This window comes from Phocoena phocoena, chromosome 1 (assembly GCF_963924675.1).
Source record: "Phocoena phocoena chromosome 1, mPhoPho1.1, whole genome shotgun sequence".
In the NCBI taxonomy this organism is placed as follows: domain Eukaryota; kingdom Metazoa; phylum Chordata; class Mammalia; order Artiodactyla; family Phocoenidae; genus Phocoena; species Phocoena phocoena.
The window spans coordinates 184503095-184518821 of NC_089219.1; the positions used below are offsets into that span (position 1 = coordinate 184503095).

General features: G+C 43.4%; 1 pseudogene; it reads left to right on the top strand.

The window, feature by feature from the left end:
• Window positions 1-14976: 14976 nt before the first annotated feature.
• On the top strand, window positions 14977-15261 carry LOC136136722 (HIG1 domain family member 1A, mitochondrial pseudogene; annotated as a pseudogene).
• The last annotated feature ends 466 nt before the right edge of the window (window positions 15262-15727 follow it).

Below are 15727 nucleotides of genomic sequence, written 5' to 3' on the forward strand. Positions count from 1 at the left end.
TATAGCAATACAATCTCACCTCAAGAAACAAGAAGAATCTCAAGTAAACAATCTAACCCTACATTTAAAACAACTACAGAAAGAAAAACAAAGAAAACCCAAAGTCAATAGAACGAAAGAAACTAACACTGTATTGTGAAGCAATTATACTCCAATAAAGATCTATTATTAAAAAAAAAAAAGATCCTTTAGTAATGACAGTAACAGCTACCACTAGCAAGAATTCTAATAAAAATCCCTGTGTTGGGGGCTTTAAAAGCACATTTCTTCATCCATCTTAAATTCTGTGATATGGGTATTATCCCCATTTTACAGATGAGGAAACTGAACTTCAAGCGCGTTAAGAAATTTGCCCAAGGTCAGGCAGCAAGGGACTGAGGATTTAAACCCATATCAGTGTGACTCAAAAACCCATGCTCTTTTCCTCAGCATGACTTCATAAAGAGAAAGGTATATATACGTGTAGGAACTCACACCCATGCAGCTGCTGGAGTGGATTTGTAAAGACAGCAAGAACAATGTCCACTCTGCTTACCATTTGCATCTGTTCCAGAAAATCTGGGTTCTGTCTCCTAACCCTGGGCCCGGGGAGTCGCAGTCACCCTGCCCTCTGCCCCTCCTTCCCTCCTTGCTCTCCCGTCCTCCACGGGGTAACTCCCTCCCTCGAGCGTTTCTTCCTGAATAAATGCAAGCTCCTCAATGCAAGAGGGATCGTACCTAGTTCATCTTTGTACCCTGATAGCACTGAACACAGAGATAAGCCTGCCGCATTGGTAGAGGCTGCTCCACCCTCTGTGTGTCTCAAAAGAAGAATCAGACATAAACAGGAGCCTTTAAGCCCAAGGATACGATCACACACATCCTTACTTCCCATTCTAGTTTTCATACCAATGCCTACTGTTTCCAGGGCCTGAAGACAGCTAACGTTTATTGAGCACCCACTGTGTACATCACTTTGCTAAGTAATATTCATCATCCGATACAATCATCACCACAACTCCGTGACATGAGTACTGTTACTGAGACCAATTCACAAATCAAGGCACAGGGGCTAAAGGAAGCTTACGTGGTGGAGCTGCTATTCAAGTTCAGGCTCCAGAGCTCACACTGTCCATCACTACGTCAGGCAGTGTAGGCTGGTCTCTCCCGCGGTTCCCATCTATTTACCTCCAAACTAACGTCCAAGCCCCAACTCGAGGTTTAGAGGCTGTTTAACAGCAGACTCACATCTCATCTTGGTCATTGTTGCTTCACGTCCTTTCCTACCCTCCGCTCGACTCTGATTTCCTTAAGTACAGGACTCAGCTCTCTCCCTCATTACCCGCAGGGATAAACACACAGTAGCCGCTCCGCAGAATGCATGTGGGTCAACACTCCGAGTAACGCCACGCTAAGGCAGGCAGTGGACGGAGTGAAAAACAAAAACGGAAACGGAGGCTTAGAGCCAGACATGCCTGGGAGTAACTCTGGTTCTTACTAGTTGAGTGACTCGGGGAATTTAGTGACCTGCCTTAGACTCAATGTCTTCATTGGCAAATGATGTAGATGCATGCCTCCTTCGGGTTATGGTAAGTATTAAATTATTAGATGAGGAAATCGTCTTCAATACTTATCCTAGTGTCTGCCACCCAACAGGGCTCACTGATACAGCTAATACAGATTCCTAAAGCCTATTTGTAATCGTCAGGACAGGACCGGTCAGGCTGCGGTAACAAACATGGCTGTCATCGTGGCGAGTTCTTCCTTTCTCACGTGCTCGAAGTCTCTGCAGGGACCACGGTCTCGGACGCAGCGAGGCAGCCGTCCATGCTGGGGAAAGCTCCATCACCCTTACTTTCGGGGAGACACAACTCTTGGGCAGAAAGAGCTCTGGAGAGTCTCACACCGACAACTGCATGTTTTGTCCCAGAAGTATCACATAATTGTCTCTTCTGCCCACATTTTATTGGCCAAAGAAATTCACAGACATGGCCACGCCCAACTTCAAGGAGGTGAGTACCACAGTGGGCAGGAGGGTAATTCACGGTGAAAGAATTAAGATGGAATGTTCTGTCACCACAGAGGGAGCCCAAACACGCTAAACTGACCACTCTTTGCCAACTTTGGGGGAGAAAAGGGCGCTGAGATACGGGGAGGGTTTGGGTCTGGTCCCAGCTCAGGTGCGAGCTAGGTGCAGGCACCGTGGGTCACTCCATCATCTGTGCTTTGCTCCCTTACACACAAAACTGGAGGAATAGATACAGCCCAGCTCCAGTGTTTCGTGCAGAGTCAATGGGTATGACACTAAGTGAAGATTTAGAGCAGGCTGTCTTCAGCACCTCAGGGTGGACTTTTACTTACAGAAGCAGGAAACAAAAATGAAATGAAAAGAAGGGGAAGATCCAGAAACCTGATTCAGTTGGCAAGTTCTCTGGCTGTGATCTGATGAGGCTGGAGGGAAGCTGTCGTGAGGAGGAGTGTGCCCTGGCGGCTTTCTCCAGCTTCGCTGCAAGCACCGTTCCCAGACCCTGAACTTCCATGCACACGTCAATGGGTCTACGTTTGCCGCTTAGTCATGCAGCTTTCTGTCTTCCCTGCCAGCTCTGCTGCGGGTGTGGGATCCAGTCTCCTCCTGTGTGTATTTACTGCCCTCCTCCAAGCAGTAGGAACTTTGCTGCTGATGATAAAAAATACCTTCTACAAAGACTGATTTCCTCTCTCCACTGGCTTCTTGTGTCTTTAGGCCGACCCTGGGGGGATACGTCATAGACAAAGATTCTACCTTAGAGAAAATTCTAAGGAAATCAAGGGCAGGCCAAGTCTCATCTGCACGGTCAGCCTCCTCTGTCACCCCATCCTCACCCCAGTACTGTTCTTCTCAGCTCAGGTCCTGGAGCCAGGCCACCTGATTGCTAACCATGTCAGTCACTGGCTGTGTGACCTTAGGCAAGTTGCTCAGCATCTCTGAGCTCCAGTTTCCTCATATATAAAATATGATCATAACGGAACTTACTTCATAAGGATGTTGTGATATCGTGAGGATTAATTAACACTTTTGATGATCAAGAAATGTCTAGTCTCACAATTATCAATAATAATAATAATAACAATATTATAAAGTGCACATTGACTCAGTTTCCCATCCCAGTGCCTTGTACCCACTGAAAACCTGCCCATAGCATTGCCTATACACTAAAATCATAATGGGTTGGTGTGTTGTACCCTTGACTTTTATATAGGTCCTCGTGGGAATTGTTTGTTAATTTCACAACAGGCTAGGAACTTCAGACACTGTGGCACTTGTACCTATGAACAAATACTTTTTTCAGCATCCCATGACTTAAAGGTATTTTTTGGTTACTTTGATACTAACCAGGTAATAAAGAGCTCTACTTCAGTAATACATCAATTAATACCAGCAGAGAAGCGCTTCAAAACCTAAAATGATGTTTTGTCTAATGAAAATGAGATCAATTCAAATTCCAGCAATCTGTATGCAAGGCCTTATGCCTTTGAGAGGCTGCAAAGGATTATAGGTGCCAGTTCTTTTCCTTGGGAAATTCACAAATGGCACAGTCTTTCTTAAGGAATACAAATTTAAGTGTACACGAATAAATAACACAATAAAGTTGGAGAGAAAAAAGATTAAATAACAGTACAAAATACTGACAGAAAAAATCTGCCACATTATATAATTAATTGCTAAATGAGAGCATAGACAATAAATTTGTCAAAGCATTGATGAAGCAGATTAAGTAATTAAATCAGAAACAGCCTGTATGTTTGTGAATCAGAGAATTGACGCTCAAGTAGTTACTCAGGGGACTTCCCTGGTGGCGCAGTGGTTAAGAATCCACCTGCCAATACAGGGGACACGGGTCCGAGCCCTGGTCCGGGAAGATCCCACATGCCGCGGAGCAGCAAAGCCCGTGCACCACAACTGCTGAGCCTGTGCTCTAGAGCCCGCGAGCCCGCTCACCACAACTACTGAGCCCGTGTGCCACAACTACTGAAGCCCGCTCACCTAGAGCCCGTGCACCGCAACGAAGAGTAACCCCCGCTCGCAGCAACTAGGGAAAGCCCGCATGCAGCAACGAAGACCCAACGCAGTCAAAAACAAATAAATAAAGTAGTTACTTGGGAACTGCCTGATGACTCAGGCAGTGAACCCAGGATTGGAACCACGAGGCTGGCTTTTGCTGATTCCTACACTGTGCTGAACCCATCACCTGGCCTCGCTGTGTTTCTATTTCTTGATCTGAAAATTGGGGCCAGCAGGTTAAAGCAGCCCAGAGATAGATTCTGAAAAAAAATTAATCTACCAGAAGGACAGGAAAAGGCTTTTCTAATGTTACGGGGGAAAAAAAAAAAATCCTACACTATGGCATAAATTCAACGGATGCATTTGTAATGTGCAAATTACACACCATTTAAAAAGCAAAAACGTAGAAACTGTGGAAGACCCAAAATGGGCTCCTATGTTACTGATGGTATTTCATGAGCCATCCAAATAAGGTCAGTTTCCCCACTCCAGTGGGATGGTCTTTTTATTTGACATGAAACATCAGGCACTACTGGACTGTATAGTTTTCTGGAAGCTATCCTTTCTTTGGATTGCTGTTCAATTAAAAATAGAAAATTCATAGAGATAATTGTGAACCTAAAGGGACAGGATTTCAGTGTTTCCTATCACTTGAGAAAACAATGTATTCTTTGTAGCCTGTAACTTTCCCAAGGCTCACCAGGAAAGGCCCTGAAAATAGATAACTAACATCAAATTGTACCTTAATGGACACTAAGTATTGGCATAGACAGCGAGGTTTAACTCAATGAATACAAGATATTGCCACAATTCAATTTTACTCACAGGCAGACCAACTTCACAAAGCCTTATGATTTTCAGGGACACTGAATTGTCAGCTAAACAGTGTTATCTGACATGGTAGGTCAAGGCAAGTTATCTGCCCCGTCTAGGGGAATCCTGACCAACTCCCCAGGTCCTTAATAACCTGGTTCAACCTGAGTCCTTTTCTTTTTTCCTCTAAGCAACCAGTGGAAACCCATATAATTCTCATCTTATAAAAGAATTCATTTAAAGGTGGTTTGAAAGTTAATGGTTAAACCCATTGTTTGTGGTTCCCTGAATATAGGTCACAATAGTAACAAGCCTTTAGACAGAAGGTACATAAAGAGGTAGCAAGCAGTTCAGGACCTTATTACAACATGTCTATCAAACCCAGAGGAACAAACAATGTGTCCGATTGATTTAAAAAAAAAAAAGTCTGGCAGACAGCTCTCACTGTGCCTTTAGCCCCAAAACTTGCCCCCAATTAAAACCAGAAGTTGAAGAAAAAGCCATCCTGACTCAAGTGCCCAGGACCCACTCCCTTAAGTGCAAAAACTCTCAGTTCCATTCAAGATTCTCATCTTTGCTCTCACAGGCTCAGCTGCTGGTGACCCAGAAATGTCTACCCATCGACAATTGTCCCAAGGATGGAGAGATCTCTGGAGAACAAGACCCACCCACCCTGCCCCCAACCACAAACAACAGAAAAGCTCCTTTTCACTTTGATCATTTATGTTCCAATCAACCTCTTGTCTCGTTATGGGAAGGGCCAGATACTAACACCGCAAACGAACAGTGTGCAAGAACGGCCCCTTCAGAATAATTTAGGAAGAGGAATATAATTTCTTTTTTTTTTAATATTTATTTATTTGGTTGCACCAGGTCTTAGTTGTGGCACGTGGGCTCCTTAGTTGTGGCATGCGAACTCTTAGTTGCGGCATGCGTGTGGGATCTAATTCCCTGACCAGTGATTGGACCCGGAGTCATCGAGCTCAGAGTCTTATCCACTGCACCACCAGGGAAGTCCCAAGGAATATAATTTCTGAGCAGTAAGTTTTATTTCTCAAACTAAGACCACATCTCAAGTCTCCCAATACCAGTTACTGGGACCCTCTGAAGCCCATAGGTAATATGGTTGCAGCTCTTATCACAATATATGTTTGTCTCCTACGTGACCATGAACTGTCCCCTTGCTCTTCTTATCCCCAGCACTCCAGCCAGCGGGTGTCATTCAAAAGGTGCCCAGTAATGTGTGTTTGGTGAACAGCCCTGCAGGCTACACTGGTACAAACTCAGCTGGTCGGGGATTGCAGATTAAAGGTACAAAGCATGTAACTGATTGTAAAAGAATATTTAGATTCAAACAGATAAAGGAAATGCCGCTGGAAATGGCGGAAGATTAATTAAAAGACCATATGGATCTATTCTAACACTCACATTTAAGATTTATAAAACCCAGGCAACTGAATAATAAAAATTGGATATGGGCATTGTATAAGCTTTTTTTTTTTTATTTTTTTTTTATTTTTTTTTTTTTGTATAAGCTTTTATAAATATTTTCCAATGTCCATATGGTACAAAGAGGTCTGCATTTATGATTATTTATAAGAAGAATTATCTTACTATACTTTCAAAGCCAAGAGAATCAGAAACCAGAGATCTCAGAGTACATAAATGCTATACTTGGATATAGTACTTACATTTTATTTTTCTCACTGACCAGGTGAAAAAGGAATTAACTAGCTTAGCAAAATACCAAAGCAAACTCCCTTCCCCCACCCCCAAAACAAAAGCAAACAAGTAGACTCTTTTCAAATGCTGTAAGTTCCTTGAGGGCAAGGATAACAGTCTTAGGCGTCTACTGTATTTTCCATAAAAACGACCAACAGGCTAGAGGATGCTTGATAACACTTTGATAAGAGAAGCTAAGTGATCAGTCCTCTATATTTGAAAATATGTCATATCCACTTCTATAACCACATACCACTGTCTAAGTGTTTGTAGTTCCCTTAAATATGAAAAGTAAGTAAATTAAAGAGGATTTAATCTTTTTTAAAGTGCAGAGACTTTTACTGTGGTGCTTTTTGGAGGTGATAAGCTATGAGAATGGCTGGTCAGGGCGATGTTGTCATGGATGCTTCCAGGGCATCTTGGTGTTGGTCTGGTCACCACACTTCACACCATGCCTGGCAAAGAGCAGGTACCCAGTAGACGTCCATTCCTACCAAAGAGGAAACACCTAAACATGGGCAGCTTGATCATTAGTTCTCATAAATGGAAAACTTTTCTTTTGAAGATTTCAAACTCTCTTTTGCTTACTATTGGCACTAAAGCAAGGCTACCAAACTCTGTCAAAAAAACAAAAAACAAAAAACACAAAAAAAAACCCTCCAAAGCTTGAGAAAACAGGGCTAGAAAGTGAGGAGCAGTGTGAAACCTAGGAGAAAAGAACCCAGAAACATTTGGAAGAGGAGAATGCAGGGTGCTTCCTCTATTTTGTCAAAAATATGAGAGAGAGTGGTTGAGAGATAGAAGAAATGGAGGTTTTTTTTGTGTCCCGGATTATTCTTTCAAACTTTCATTTTAAAATATATCAGAAATAATCATTTATGAGCAAATTTAATTATGCCTAATACATTTGTCTGTTTCTAAAAATAACAAAACATCTTTGACCTTAAGATTCTAAATATATTTACATACTACTATACCATTTATTGAAGCTTTTTTCTCTATCTATCCCCAAAGTGCTTATTCCCCAGTAGCTTAAACATTCTAGATATTTTATCTCTTTCTCTCCTTTGACTAATCAGGTCCAAATCAAGATACTGTAAAGATTGAAACACAGGCAGCTGGGCTGAGCTTTAACTTCTGGACGGGCAGCTGTAGCTCGGCCACGACTCAGGGAGCAAATGGGCCTTGCCGTTGGCTGGTCCCAGATGCAAAAGGCTCACTTGCTTCCTGAGGAGAAGGACAGGTACAGTGGTCTTCTCTTGTTCGCGGTCTCTTAGTTCCCCAACCAGGGATCGAACCCCAGCCTTGGGCAGTGAAAACGTGGAGTCCTAACCATGGGCCACCAGGGAATTCCCAGTGGTTTCTTTCAAAGGTTCGAAAAGAAAAAGGGGGAATCTTCAACCCGGCGTCACCGAATGGAATGCCCACCTAGCCTCATGATAAAATGATTCGGGGACTCTGGGATTCTGAAGTTATCCGTAGCAAATCAGAGAGGTCTCGCCTGCTATGTAGCAGTACCTTGAACAAGATTCAAGTCAGGGGTACAAAAATGATGCTTCTACGAAGAGAGAAGTTGCATCGTTTAAATGTACTGCTGGTACAGAGGGATTTGGGGTTAACGTTCTGGCACCACAGGTGTGACGGGAGTTGTTTGCTCTTTGAGAGGAGTTAGGAGAGGACCTACATTTGCTGGTTTTCAGACGTGAAACAAGGGAAGAGAATAATAACCAGGTTTTTAACGTTAAGCCAGTGTAAAAATGCAGCCGAATCAAGGTCAGGCTTCTCAGGGAGGCCATCCACCTGTGGGTAGTATCACCCAGGACCAGTGGGGGGGCTGAGCGGGTCCAGGCCCCCCCGACTTCCGTGGGTCACCACTTACACAACCGCAGCCCCGCCATTGATTTGTTGCTCTGGTTTTCACAACGCAAGCACTCAGGCCCGAGTTATTCTATCTCATTAAGGGAAGGTAATACTATTGGTGCTTTCCTCGTGGTACAATGGGAGATGAAGTGAATGGAGTAGAAGTGTTAAGATCTTGGCAATCTAAGAAGACTCTTTCAGGCTCCCTAGATCACAACTCAGAAGAAAGTATAACGTATATATATACACACACACACACACACATGTGTATAAATATATATGTATACATATATGTGTGTAACTGTGTACATGTATATGTGTAGATATGTGAGAGTGTGTGTGTGTGTGTGTGTGTGTGTGTGTGTGTATAGGCATGCCAAATCAAAAATCATCCCAAGTGACATCAGGTGAGGTTTACGTTCCGTAATTGAAAGTAGAAACGCAATGATAAAAATTAAACACCATATCATATGATATCACTTATATGTGGAATCTTAAAAAAAATGATACAAAGAAACTTATTTACAAAACAGAAACAGACAGACAGACATAGAAAACAAACTTATGATTACCAAAGGGGATATTGGGGGTGGGGGGAGGGATAGTGGTGGATAGAGGGATAAATTAGGAGTTTGGGATTAACAGATACTCACTACTATATACAAAATAGGTAGCCAACAAAGACCTACTATACAGCACAGGGAACTCTACTCAATATCTTGTAATAACCTATAATGGAAAAGAATCTGGAAAAGTATATATATATACATATGTATATATATATATGTGTATATATATCTGAATCACTTTTCTGTACACTTGAAACTAACACTTGTAAACTAAACTTGTGAATTAACTGTACTTTAATTAAAAAAAATAAATAAAATGGAATTAAACAGTAGCTAGCTTTTAAAGTGATAAGATTTTAAAATTCCAAGATAGTACTTTGTGTTTTTGATACACACACACACACATACACACGCACACACACGCACAAGTGTGTGTCTCTAGCTACAGAGTTATATATTTTTTTTTTTTTTTTTTGCGGTACGCGGGCCTCTCACTGCTGTGGCCTCTCCCGTTGTGGAGCACAGGCTCCGGATGCGCAGGCTCAGCGGCCATGGCTCACGGGACCAGCCGCTCCGCGGCATGTGGGATCTTCCCGGACCGGGGCACGAACCCGCGTCCCCTGCATCGGCAGGCGGACTCTCAACCACTGCGCCACCAGGGAAACCCTACAGAGTTATATTTTAAGCTAAGCCAAGAAGAATAAAATATTTAATATAGATTGTAGATTATAAGAGCTGTAAAGAAGAATTCCCTAAAGTTATAAAGTATAACTTTTATGCTGAATGTAGAAAAGTTCCGTAAAGGGCTCTGGAATCATTTCTATCAGCCCTTCCAGGAGTCTGAGACAGATTTATAATTGTAACCAGTTTGTACAGATGAGATAACCAAAGTTGAATAAAAGCAAAAATATCATCACAAAAAATTCAAACTTAAGCTCTTGAAATCTCACTCTCCAGTGTTTGGATATAACAAAAGAGAATTTGTTTTCAGATTCACAATTTTACGGCAAATTCAATTAAATGTCTTTAGGTGTTTAGATCAGCATTCATAAATGTTTTTGAACACTGTTTTTTTTGAGAAGCTGCATTTAAAGCATGTTTGAAAGTGTCTAATAAAATATTTACAAGGTGTTAACACAATAGCAGTTCACATAGAACTTCAAAAGTTATCAACACAATAGGTCTTTTGTATCTCTTAGTGACTTTAGGATTGAGACAGATCCTTGCAGTAAATCAAAATTGTCCAACCACCTTCCAGGGCAATGACAGTCATCAACTGAGGCTTAAGATGAAGTACAAAGTACCATGGATTCCTAAATTGGCCCAACTTTTGCTAATGCTTTTACCAATATCAAATAAGATAAGGCCAGGAATACCTAATTTGTTATCAAATTGTTTGGAAACCCACTCTTCAAAAAAAGAAAAAGAAATTTAATCCCCTAACTCATTTCACACATGCAAGTATTTATTTTCTGCCTTTTGCCTTTCACTTTTAAATGTGGGCGAAGCTCACACACTTTCACTGAACAAATAATGAATGGATGGATACTTTCTATAGAGAATGTGACACCAGCATGTGTAGACGGGAAATAGACATGTAGGCCAGGGTACATGAGGATGCCATCTGTGCTTTGCCAATCTCACCAAGTTCTCACAAGCTGAGGCCAGGTCAGCAAAATCAGTGACACCCCTCTTCCCCCCAGCAACGCAAAAAGAAAAGGAACATCTGAGTACACACTGCCCCATTTCACCAGACTGCTGTCCGTATTCCATTTATGCCATAGCAACTTTGATATCAAAAGAAGGTCTAGAAAGCAGCTTTTACCACAATGACAATTCCCAGAACTTTTCCCAAGCAGACATTAAGGGGGTTTCTTTCATACGTAGGTTTAAGATGAATAAATGATTGTTGGAATCAATTCTTGGACTTCCCTGGCGGCGCAGTTGTTAAGAATCCACCAGCCAATGAAGGGGTCACGGGTTCGAGCCCTGGTCCGAGAAGATCCCACATGACGTGGAGCAACTAAGCCCGCGAGCCACAGCTACTGAAGAACGCGTGCCTAGAGCCCGTGCTCCGCAACAAGAGAAGCCACTGCGATGAGAAGCCCGTGCACTGCAACGAAGAGTAGCCCCCGCTCCCCGCAACTAGAGAAAGCCCGCGCGCAGCAACAAAGACCCAGAGCAGCCAAAAATAAATACATAAATAAATAGTTATTAAAAATATATTTAATAATTTTCTAGCTCTAGTCAAAAATGTTCACCTTGGAAGATCTGAGTGGTTTGCAAACAATGGGGAAGAAGTAATAACCAACATTTGTTGTTACTATGTGTCAGACTTTTGGTGTAATTAATCCATTTAATCCTCACAACAATCTTAGGACATAGGTACAATGACGATCCTTCTTGTACCGATGAAGAAATTGAGGCACTGAGGGGTTAACTTGCCCAAGGTCATCTGGCACAGCTGAGCGTATATCAATGCCATTGACCTTGGGAGCCGAGTACCAGCTCCAGCACTTTACTGCCTCTGGACGGACACACACACACACAAACACACACACACACACACACACACTTTGTTAACTCCAAAGGAGCACCCTCTTTCCCATTTGGTACTAGGAATGTACCTTCTTCATGGACACGCAGGGGACATTGTGACCTAAAAGCACTCCAGACCCAAGTAAGGAACAAAACTGTGACGATCCTACAGGTCCAAAGTCTGCTGCTCTCTTATTCTGGCTCAGTGTTTCCCCAACAAAGCCCAGGACAGCTCTGGGAGGATCTCGTAAGTTGTCAGTACTGCCTATTAATTTGATTTTAGTAATACTGAAGGATGGATGATGGAACTTAAAAAAAAATCAGCCCAACTGCTGGAACTTTGTGTAGCTGCTCGGAATCCAGCCAGCCAGTCTAGATAATGACCATGGCGTGGACAGAGTAACCTGGGGGCAAGGAAGTAGGATGTGACTGCAGGATCACTTTCATTGTTGCTCAGATTTTTAAAAACTATTGCCCAGTGGTCAGATTTGTGGCTCTCAGTCGTAAGGGAGTTTAGAGAGGTACCCTGTGTGACTTAGTGAGGGACTGAGGAAAGAAGAGAGTTGAGACAGATGGAACATGGGAGAAGAGAAGAGGAGAAAGTGTCTACACCGCAGACCTGATGCCCGACACAGCAAACGTCTAAACGCATCAATTGGAAAGCAGATATCAACACTGCAGAAGGAGCTTCCATCTTATGAAAGGAACACAGATTTGCACTGAACAGCAAGTACTCTGTTTTTATTTTGCTAAATTTGATTTATGTCTAAATGTTTTAAAAACAAAACTATCATATAAAGCAAGGTAGGTCTATATTCAATTACATTTGCAAAAGTTTGATCTGCGTTACTTCCAGAGTTTTTGGACTAGCTGCCACAAGTCCCATGCTGTGGCTCAGTTTTATTGCTAGGTCATTTAGATATTAAGATTGACCTTTTCTTTTTTCTTTTTTTTTAACAAATTTATTTATTTATTTATCTATCTATTTATTTATTTTTGGCTGCGTTGGGTCTTTGTTGCTGCGCGCGGGCTTTCTCTAGTTGCGGCGAGCCGGGGCTACTCTTCGTTGCGGTGCATGGGCTTCTCATTGCGTTGGCTTCTCTTGCTGTGGAGCACGGGCTCTACGCGCGCGGGCTTCAGTAGTTGTGGCACACGGGCTCAGTAGTTGTGGCTCGCGGGCCCTAGAGCGCAGGCTCAGTAGTTGTGGTGCATGGGCCCAGTTGCTCGGCGCATGTGGGATCTTCCCGAACAAGGGCCCGAACCCGTGTCCCCTGCATTGGCAGGCAGATTCCCAACCACTGCGCCACCAGGGAAGTCCAAGATTGACCTTTTCTAATTAAACATCTCTACAATACAAGAATAAAAGCCCTAGGTGTGGGTTTTAAGGGTGTTCTAGGAAAATGGTGACACACACACACACACACACACACACACACACACACACACACACACACTGGCTTGGCCAAAAAATTCGTTTGGGCTTTTCCATAAGATGTTACAGAAAACCCCGAACAAACTTTTTGGCCAGCCCAATATAATGTCTGATTTCTAGCTCTATATTTATTAGAAGTGTTAACCAAAGTCTCTCTGGATTTTCAATTTAAGCTTAGGAGAGGTTGTGAGATGCAAAACAATCGTTAAAAAAAGAGAAAAACCACAGAAAACAAAACAACAAATAAAGCACTAGTGAGAAAACAAATGGTCAAAGCATGTTTTTTTGTTTGTTTGTTTGTTTTTTGTGGTATGCGGACTTCTCACTATTGTGGCCTCTCCCGTTGCGGAGCACAGGCTCCGGACGCGCAGGCCCAGTGGCCATGGCTCACGGGCCCAGCCGCTCCACGGCACGTGGGGTCCTCCCGGACCGGGGCACGATCCCGCGTCCCCTGCATCGGCAGGCGGACTCTCAACCACTACGCCACCAGGGAAGCCCCAAAGCATGTTTTAACATTCTCCTGTATTGAGGTTAAATGAAATCCCTGATAAAACAAAAACTTATCCAAGTGGCACCAGTGGCAGGTTCAAGCCTCCTAAAGAGACAGTGGGTGTAGTGGCTCAGTGCAAAAACCACGGGATCACAGTCCGTCTCATTTACAACCTCTTCAACCTTGTGCAAATCGCACAAGCTCACCGTGGGCCAGTTCTTGGTCTTTAGAATGGGAACGATTGTGGCTCTTACCTCGCAGGGCTGTTGAACAAATAACTGATATAAAGTGTATGTACCAGTGTCTGGACATCGTAATTAGTACTCGAATGTTTGCTATAATTAGTGAGATAGAAGATAGGACAGGAATACTCAAGTGAGATCATTTCTATAAAAGCACCACGTACATTTTGGTCTACTCTGCTAGCCTCCCGGGGGATGTTTCAATGAGCCCAATTTTATTTTTGTTCTACACAGCAGCCGTACATCCTGATAATGACCGCCCAAGTCAGTGAATTGATGGCAAATTCTACAGCTCTGTATCACCAACATAAAAATCCCAGGGGAAACAGGAAATGTCCAAGCTTCTGTATGGCCTGAAGCTCATCTTTGGTTCTCGAGGCTCGTACCTCTTGGACATCTGATCTTAATTCAGTTGGGTAGGAAATGGTGGTGTGTCAGTTAGTGTGACCTACTCAGTAACCCGCGTCTCTGATCCATAAGCACGTCTCCCACCTCCTTTCTGAGTCACAGTGTTAAATCCCACCCCCCCACCCCACAGACTGTTCCATTCTCCCTTTGCAAACTGTGTCTTGCCTATATATGTGAAATTAATGGTGTTTAGTGTGGCACAGGTGCTCAAGAAGGTAGGAAGAGAACACAACTTCAGGGACAGGGCTGACAGTAGGCGTTGATTACCCTGTCCATTCTCTCCTGCTTCCTTGTCAACAGAACCCTCATTTCTCCCCACTGGAAAAGTGACCCCATTGTGAGCTCAGCTCAAGGCTAAGTCCTGAATATTCTCATGGCCACGTCACCAGGGGTGGTGGGTTTAGGGATGGGCTCGTGACCAGGATCTCACCCACGACGTGGAGGGGAATCTGCTGGCATGTTACTGGGAGGATTTCTTTCCTGATGGAAAGCTAGAAAGCAGGACACCCTCATCTCATGCACTGGACCTTGTTTTTTTTGTCCAGTGTGATTCCTGGGATGGCTGCGTCCCCCCCCCGGCAACAATAAAGCTACCAGAGGACAGGGCATCATGTTGGCAACGGCGGAGACAGAGAGAACCGGGGCCCTGGTGACATCACCGAGCCATGAGTGACCCAGCCCTGGAGTGGCCCCATCGCTGACTCTCTTATGATAGGAGAGAGACGATATTTTCCTTATTCTTGAAGCAGTTCAGGCTGGGCTTTCTATTACTTGCAGCTTCACTAAACCAAGGGGAAAGCAATGCCTTTTTAAAATAATCTAGAGAGAAGCCGATTGGAGCCTGCGACATCTTGCCATTGTCTGAAGATGCTTCAATCACTATGTCAGGTGACACAGATGTTCCTCTTTCTTCATATGATGAAGATCAGGGATCTAAACTTATCCGAAAAGCTAGAGAGGCACCAGTTGTCCCCATTGCAATGGCAGGTTTTGCAGCAATCGCTGCATATGGATTATATATATAGATTGAAGAGCAGGGGCAATACTAAATGTCTGTTCACCTGATCCACGTGCGCGTGGCAGCCCAAGGCTTTGTTGTGGGAGCGACGGCTCTTGGTATGGGCTATTCCATGTATCAAGAATTCGGGGCAGAACCTAAACCTTAGAAGAGGAGATGCTGTCTTGGTCTTGGTGGTGCTTGCTTTAGTTAGACATCTCATATTGAGGTTATATGTTTATGTTGAAAATAAATTCTGTGGGTCGGACAATAACATGGTAATTTGAATACTGGCTCCCTTTCTTGCAGGCTTGATTTGCCTGGTGGCTCGTTCACTAGCTAGGTCATTCAGGGGAGTCAGATTAGCACAAAAACATGTCACTTTTAAATGCACTTGATGGTCGTACAATGTCCGCCTTCTTAAACTCTTCTGATAAAATTAGTTGTAAAGAGGACAACATGCTCCCAGTTGCTGCTGAATGTCATATGCTTTTGATGTAATGGAGGAGTCCTATCTACCCCACCTAATTTAACTCTTTCTGACTGCCTTGTGGACTGAGTACTGTTTTTAAGGGCTGGCTGGCTCTTGAAGAACGCTTTCAGAACAGTGCACGGAATACATTATAAACCTCCCG